Genomic DNA, 8118 nt, shown 5'->3' on the forward strand with positions numbered 1-8118 from the left:
TACAACAAACTAAAAGGTCCTAATTGCCCCCTAGGGGAAGGTTTGGGACAAAAGCCCAGCGCTCCTGCCCCCACCCCGCCTGCCCCCACCCCTCCTGCCCCCAGCCCCCACCCCTCCTGGCCCCACCCCTCCTGGCCCACCCCTCCTGGCCCCACCCCTCCAGCCCCCACCCCTCCAACCCCCACCCCGCCTGCCCCCACCCCGCCTGCCCCCACCACCTCCTGCCCCCCGCCCCCACCCCTCCACCAGATATAGGGGATGCACACGTCAGCAGTGTCTATGTGCCGCTGCGGGGGAATGGCCCCCGACCGCAGGTTCGACACCGTAAAACATTGTATATACAGTGTATGGAGCTGGTCAGGGATGCATGGTTGGGGTAAAGGTTTGGAATGTTTACAGTATACAGTGGAGCGCCAGGCTTTCCTGTTGCCTTTCACATTTTATTAGAGGGAGAGCCGGGGGTCAGGATCTGGACGTGTGCGCATCCAATCTGTCGAGTACCGCGTCGACCGGAGTGCGCCGTCTCTCTTCCTCCGCACGGAGTTCTGGGAAGGACGGTTCGGTGGGGAGGGCGGTGTTACTGTGCGCTGCGGCGGGAGGGGCTGAGAGAGAGACTACAGCTGCACTGTGACGACTCATCTCTCTCTCTTTGACTCCCGCCCCTCCACTCATCTCTCTCTCTCTCTTTGACTCCCGCCCCGCCCCTCCACTCATCTCTCTCTCTCTCTTTGACTCCCGCCCCTCCACTCATCTCTCTCTCTCTCTTTGACTCCCGCCCTTCCACTCATCTCTCTCTCTCTCTCTCTTTGACTCCCGCCCCTCCACTCATCTCTCTCTCTCTCTTCATCCCTCCACTCATCTCTCTCTCTCTCTCTCTCTCTCTTTGACTCCTGCCCCTCCTCTCATATCTCTCTCTCTCTCTCTTCTCTCTCTCTCTCTCTTTGACTCCTGCCCCTCCTCTCATCTCTCTCTCTCTCTTCTCTCTCTCTCTCTCTTTGACTCCTGCCCCTCCTCTCATCTCTCTCTCTCTCTCTCTCTCTCTCTCTCTCTCTCTCTCTCTCTCTCTCTCTCTCTCTCTCTCTCTCTCTCTCTCTCTCTCTCTCTCTCTCTCTCTCTCTCTCTCTCCGACTCCCGCCCCTACAGAGACATGGAAAGTCCTCATTCATTGAAACCATCCAGAAAGTAAATATTGTTGCCCATGCAGTAGATGACCAGTCTCCGGGCTGCGTCTTGTGTGGCACGTCACGGGCCATTAGAGCCACAGCTCCAACACCAGACCCCAGGTCAGCCCCGGGCCGCCCCTCGCTGCTCCACAACACTGCGGAGCAGGAATGCCTGGACTGACTCCAGATCAGCCCCGGGGCCGCCCCTCGCTGCTCCACAACACTGCGGAGCAGGAATGCCTGGACTGGGAGCCGCCGCCGCCACTGATCTGGATCCATCTTGTAGGATGAAGCGTGAAACATCGACATCTTTCGCTGCTGTTTTCCACCTGACTTTTCTTTCCATTTTCTGGAATCAAAGCCCTGTTTCAAAGCCAAACGATGATGTTGATCGAGAGACCGTGCCGTCTCCCTCGTCCTCCGCTCCGGATAGGGTGCGCTGGTTTGTGGCTCGCTGTCCGGAGCTCAGTGTGAGGAACAGTGTGGTTTGTGCTGAGAATGGATAGAATAGAATAGATGGAATAGAATAGACAGAATAGAAGTACTTTATTGATCCCGAGGGAAATTCAGCACCACAGATCGCTCACAGTAAACATTTAGGTAGTCAAAAATCTAAAATCACAAATAAGAATAAAAATACAGTCTGGGATCAGGGTTCGAACAAGGTTGTTGAAGTGCTTAAAGTGCTTGATTAAAAAAAAATCTAATAAAGTCAAGGCCTGGATTCCTTGAAAACAGCCCATTTTTTAACAAGGTCCTTGAAAGGTCCTTGAAATTCGAATCAACCATTTGCATTGAATGTTTTGTTCATCCATGATCAAATTGTTCTGAATCAAGAAATAGTTAATTTTTTGTTCTGTTTCAATCAAATCTGACGAGTCGCTGTCTCACACGCTCCAACTGCTTTTCCTCATCTCTTCGCGTGTGATGCTCTAGCTGACAAGCAGAGCCAAGAAGATGCTTAAAAAAAGAAACAGCATTTAAAAGTGAATTGTATCCATCGAGTGACATCCTTGAAAATGAAAAATAGTGCTTGGAAAAGTACTTAAAAGTCCTTGAATTTCATTTTGCAATGTCTGTGGGAACCCTGTGGGATATACATTCTAAAATATACAGTAAATATTAGGGGTGGGAATCACCAGAGGCCTCAGGATACGATATTATCACGATACTTAAGTCACAATACGATAGTATTGCGATTAAAAAGATATTGCGATATGCAGAGTATTGTGATATTAATATTGCAATATATTGCGATTTATTACCTTTTTTCAACTGCAAAGTAAAACTTTGTCAACATGTTTTATCTAATAAAATTTAGTTTTCAGTCTGTTCATCTCACTTCAATAATTTGTATTGCAGCAAATGGGATTTTCTCAAGCAGACAGATGTAAACACTGTAATCTGTGTTGCATGTACCTGACAAACTGAACTGTTTGTATTACAGTCATATTCCAACTTAACTGAACGCACGTGTGTGTGTGTGTGTGTGTGTGTGTGTGTGTGTGTGTGTGTGTGTGTGTGTGTGTGTGTGTGTGTGTGTGTGTGTGTGTGTGTGTGTGTGTGTGTGTGTGTGTGTGTGTGTGTGTGTGTGTGTGTGTGTGTGGAGTCGGACTACTGTGCTATTACAGGTATTGAAATGAACAATGCAACTTCCTTATACAAAAAAAAGATACAAAAGACATTTGTTTTTAATAAATAAATAAATAATAAAATATCGATACTTGGCGTCCTTGTATCGATACAGTATTGCCACGCAAAGTGTCGCGATACTACTACGTATCGATATTTCCCCCCACCACTAGTAGATATACAGTAAATGGAAAGCACTTGCAGTCCTAACATCACCAGAGACGCGTGCTGTTCCACGTCACAGCTGACCCCCTCGATGCGCAGCGTCTCGCGGAGTGACGTGGCGGTGATCGTGAATGAACCCGCCGGTCCGATGCCGTGATGCGTACGACCAGGAGGAGGAGGGCTGGTCTCTCCGAGCTCCGTGCGCGGCTCCTACGGCTCACAGTGGCGGTGCTGGTATTACTGCGCTGCCCATAAAAGTCCACTTAGTTTAACAGCGACAGGCGAGCTGGGCGGACACGGCCTGTGAAACGTCTTGTGCGGTCGGCTCAGAACTGGGCCTTTTGTTCGGCTTCATGAGTCCTGAAGGGCCTGTTAACTCCGCCGGAGAGGCCCCCGGGTTTTTACTGTGTGGCAGGGGCCGGTCCTGACCCCCCACCCCCCCTAACCCCCCTCCCGCGCACCTCCTCGCCCCCGCAGCTACTGCTGGACACTGTGTTATGCCCCCCCCCCCCCCCCCCCGCCCTCTACTACTGGACACTGTTACCCCCCCCCCCCCCTCTACTACCTATAACACATTTTGGATGGCAAGTCAAAAAACTTTAAAGCCATTTTTCTCAGTTTCACTGTTTGGAAGTTACTGCGGTCTGCCTGGGTTTTGAGTGTGATTTTGTAGTTACTGCAGTTTCTAAAACCCCATATCTCCAAAACTGAGCGACATTAACATCTGAAACTTGGTCACAAGATAAAACATTTATTGACAAGTTCAATTTCACTCATAACTCAATTTAGACTTTTTTCGAGTTACTGCGGTTAGCCTTGACAGGGCAGTATTGTATAGAAGTGTATATAGGAACCAGTTTCTCAGGAACCTAGCATGTATTTATTTTTACCATGCATGGTATTTTTTTCTATGCCTATTTTATTATTGTATTTTGCACAATCAATGTGGGCATGGCCACCCGCATTTCACTGTATGCCCTGGTATGTAGTACAGTATGTGACAAATAAACCTCTTGATTCTTGATTGTAATCAGATGTACTAATACGAATATGATCGAAACTACATGTTGCTCACTTTAACAATAAATCTAATAAACGAAGATAAACTAACGAACACCAATAACTAGGGATGCTCGATATTGGCTTTTTTACCGATACCGATATACCGATATTGTCCAACTCTTAATTTCCGATACCGATATCAACCGATACCGATATATGCAGGGTTTCCCCCCCCAAAAAATTTAATATTTTCAGGTAATTAACATTACATATCTCTTGTTGTGGAATTAACACAACATTATGCATACTTTTGACAATAAATAAAATCAGAATTTGTTCTTACTTGCTTGCCTGGGTAAATAAAATAAAAATTAAAACCGATACCGATATTTTCCGATATCACATTTTAATGCCGATAATATCGGTAGGCCGATAATATCGGACATCCCTACCAATAACTTCAAATAATTTGGTAAATGTAACGTTAGGCCAACGTCAGTATAGTAACGTTAACTAACTGCATTTAGAATCTAACAAGCTATTAACTTACGAAAAACATTAACAAAAAAATACCACTATTGACTAAATCCATGAGTGGTCTGCTAATGCGTTAAAATGTAAAAAGTAAGTAAAGTAAAGTAAACTTACCAGCAAGAGTGCCTCGTAAACAATGAAAAGTAATCTCGTTCAAAGCTGGAAACTTGTCCTGCTTGCAGAGCTTGGAACTATGCACGCCACATGAGGCGCTCCACTTCCGCATTCCACGATAACAATGAAACTCAATGGAAGTGTCGCAACTCTCTTTTAGATGGCTCTGGGCTGTCCTAACTGGGGTGGGTAGTTCATTCCACCATTGTGGGGCAAGGACTGATAATAGGCGACTTCTCTTTGACCCTCCCGGAGCTTGGATAGGAGTAGGTCTGAGGCGGCCAGAAGATGCAGATCGTAGGGGTCTTGAGGGTGTGTAGTTAGAGACCATTGACCGGAGGTAGGCGGGAGCGGTTCCCTTTGCAGCACAGTATGCCAGGCCGCGGGCCTTGAAGTAGGGCTGGGCGATATGACCAAAAACGTTATCGCGATAAAATTATAAAATTATTTTCATATAATTCGATATCGATAATTATCGTCGATATAATGGCTGTCAAGTTTAATTAACTTCTAATATGCTGCTGCGAATGTCTCAAGTCGAGTTGATGTCGTCATCAGTCCTCGCACGTTAGCAGTTAGCCGACAAGCGGAGTATCTCATGACAATAAATATGACACTAAAATACTCTCTTCCGCCACAATATATTGAAACGACGTCCACTCCCACACTACTATAAACGTGGCCTCAGAATTCAAAACACACACATACTCGGCACGTAAATATATAAAACAGTGCCGTGCAAGCTAGTTAACCTAGCCAGCCTGTTGCTTCTACGCAGTGTATTCCATGACAATGTGCTAAATATCACACTAAAATACTCTCTTCCGCCACAATATATTGAAACGACTTCCACTGTATACCCCCACTACTATAAACGTGGCCTCAGAATTCACCACACACACATACTCGGCACGTAAATATATAAAACAACGCCGTGCAAGCTAATTAGCCTAGCAAGCCTTGTTGTTGAGTAAGTCCTACCGCTCTGGGTCTCCTTCCGGGTCTCCGTCGCTCTCGGCCATCTCCTTCACTGATTGGTTGTTAGCTGTTGTGCGTAGCACGTCATCACGTAAGGTTGGTTGTTGTTAGTGAGTGTGCTGAGCCGAGGCTGAACGGAGCCAAGCTTGGAAAATCGATATATCGAAACTTTGCGACCACGTTTCATGTTTATTTCGAGGAAATAATTTATCGCGATAGTTATCGTTATCGTTTTATCGCCCAGCCCTACCTTGAAGCGGATTCGTGCAGCAATGAAGTGGGGTGACATGGGCCGACTTCGGTAGGTTTGAGATCAGGCGGGCCGCTGCGTTCTGAATGAGTTGAAGAGGCTTGGTGGCAGTGGCCGGGACGCCAGCAAGCAGTGCGTTGCAGTAGTCGAGGCGGGAGATGACTGTTGATTGGACGAGGAGTTGGGTGGCTTCTTTTGTCAGGAAGGGGCGGATCCTTCTGACGTTGCTCAGGAGGAATATGCAGGTTCTGGTTGTCGCTGCGATGTGAGCAGAGAAGTTCAACTGGTCGTCGAGGACAACACCAAGGTTCTTGGCGGTCGGGGACGCGGTCACAGCTGCATTCTCGACTGTGATGGAAAGGTCGGTCAGGGGGGAGGATTTGGCCGGCAGGTGGAGCAATTCTGTTTAGCTTAGGTTCAGTTTGAGGTGGTTGGTCGTCATCCAGGCGGAGATGTCGGACAGACAGGCCGAGATCCGCTCAGAGACGTGGATATCTGAGGGAGGGAAGGAGAGGAAGAGTTGAGTATCATCGGCATAACAATGATACGAGAAGCCATGAGACGTGATAATGTTACCCAGTGATTTAGTGTAGAGGGAGAAGAGAAGGGGTCCTAGGACCGAGCCCTGGGGAACACCCGTCCGCAGGGGGCCGACAGGGTCCCTCTCCATGACACTTGGTAGGAGCGGTCATTGAGGTATGATGTCAGCCATGTCAGCGCAGAGCCAGTCACTCCCATTCCTGCGAGGGCCGCGAGGAGGATCTGATGGTTGACTGTGTCGAAGGCTGCAGATAGATCTAGGAGAATCAGGACAGAGGAGAGGCCTTTCGCTTTTGCTAAGTGAAGTGCCTCTGTGACCGCAATGAGGGCCGTTTCTGTGCAGTGGCCAGTCCGGAAGCCAGACTGATTAGGGTCTAGGTCTCTAGGAGGTCATTCTGTAAGAGATAAGCAGTAAGTTGGTTGGATACAGCACGTTCAAGTGTTTTAGAAAGGAAGGAGAGAAGAGAGACAGGACGATAGTTGCCTATGGGGTTGGTTTTTTTATGAGCGGCGTGACTCTGGCTTGTTTTAGGGAGGTGGGGACCACCCCCGAGTTGAGTGAGGAGTTGATGGTTGCAGTTAGGAATGGGAGGATGTCCGGTGCTATGGTCTGGAGGAGTGGGGAGGGTAGCTGGTCCAGCTGGCATGTAGTCAGACGGTTCGACATTACCAGTGTCAGGGTCTCGGCTTCTGTAATGGGAGAGAAAGATGACAGAGGGAAGGATGAGGTTCTCGATTCAGTATTTGGAATGGGTGGGGGTTGGGAGAAGGAGCTGCGGATGTTCTCCACTTTTTCCTCAAAGAAGATCGCAAAGTCTTTGGCAGAGAAAGATGAGGGAGGAGGGGGGGGGGAGTGAGGAGGGAGGACATGGTAGCATGCAGTTTGCGAAGGTTCTTGGCAGAGGCCTCGATCTTATGGTGAAAGAAAGAAGCTTTGGCATTAGCACAATTGGAGGGGGGCTCCCCACCCTCCAGAACATTTACAACAAGCGTTGCAAGGGCAAGGCTAAGAGAATCATTAAAGACTCCAGTCACCCGAACAACTGCCTCTTTGAACTGCTGCGGTCAGGCAAGCGATACCGGAGTCTCAAGGCGAGCACAGAAAGACTCAGAAGAAGCTTCTATCCCCAGGCCATCAGACTGCTAAACGAACAATGAACACTACACAACAACAACCACCAAACGCACATAGCACACACATCCACACGCACACACTCACTTTAAACAGACACACTGTAGCACCCACTCCACACACTTTATAGCACACACCCACTTTAAACAAACACACTGTAGCACCCACTCCCCACACTTTATATTTATTGATGAAGGATTGCACTACAACTCGTACACCTTACTGTAAATTGTACCTAAATTGTACCTCATCCCATTTCTGCTTTGCACTATATAGTACTGTACATTAGTACACTGCATAGTATTGTATATTATATGGTAACTCAGAACATTGTACATATGTCTATACCGAACACTGTGACCTCATTTTCTTCTTCTAAATTACATGCTATACTATGTTATTTGATACTATCTTGTCTAGCACAGTCTCTGGAGCGTAACAGTAAGAAGCATTTTGTATGAAAGTATTCTGTACTTCTGTATGACAACTATTAAAGAAACTTGAAACTTGGTGTTAATGATGCTGGAGTAATGGGAAAATATGAGATCCAAGGAGTTGCCTGCTTTGTGGGTGAGAGGCATGGCAGTGGGAGTCAGGTCAAAGGATTG

Source organism: Notolepis coatsorum, assembly GCF_963971535.1.
Source record: "Notolepis coatsorum genome assembly, contig: SCAFFOLD_304, whole genome shotgun sequence".
In the NCBI taxonomy this organism is placed as follows: domain Eukaryota; kingdom Metazoa; phylum Chordata; class Actinopteri; order Aulopiformes; family Paralepididae; genus Notolepis; species Notolepis coatsorum.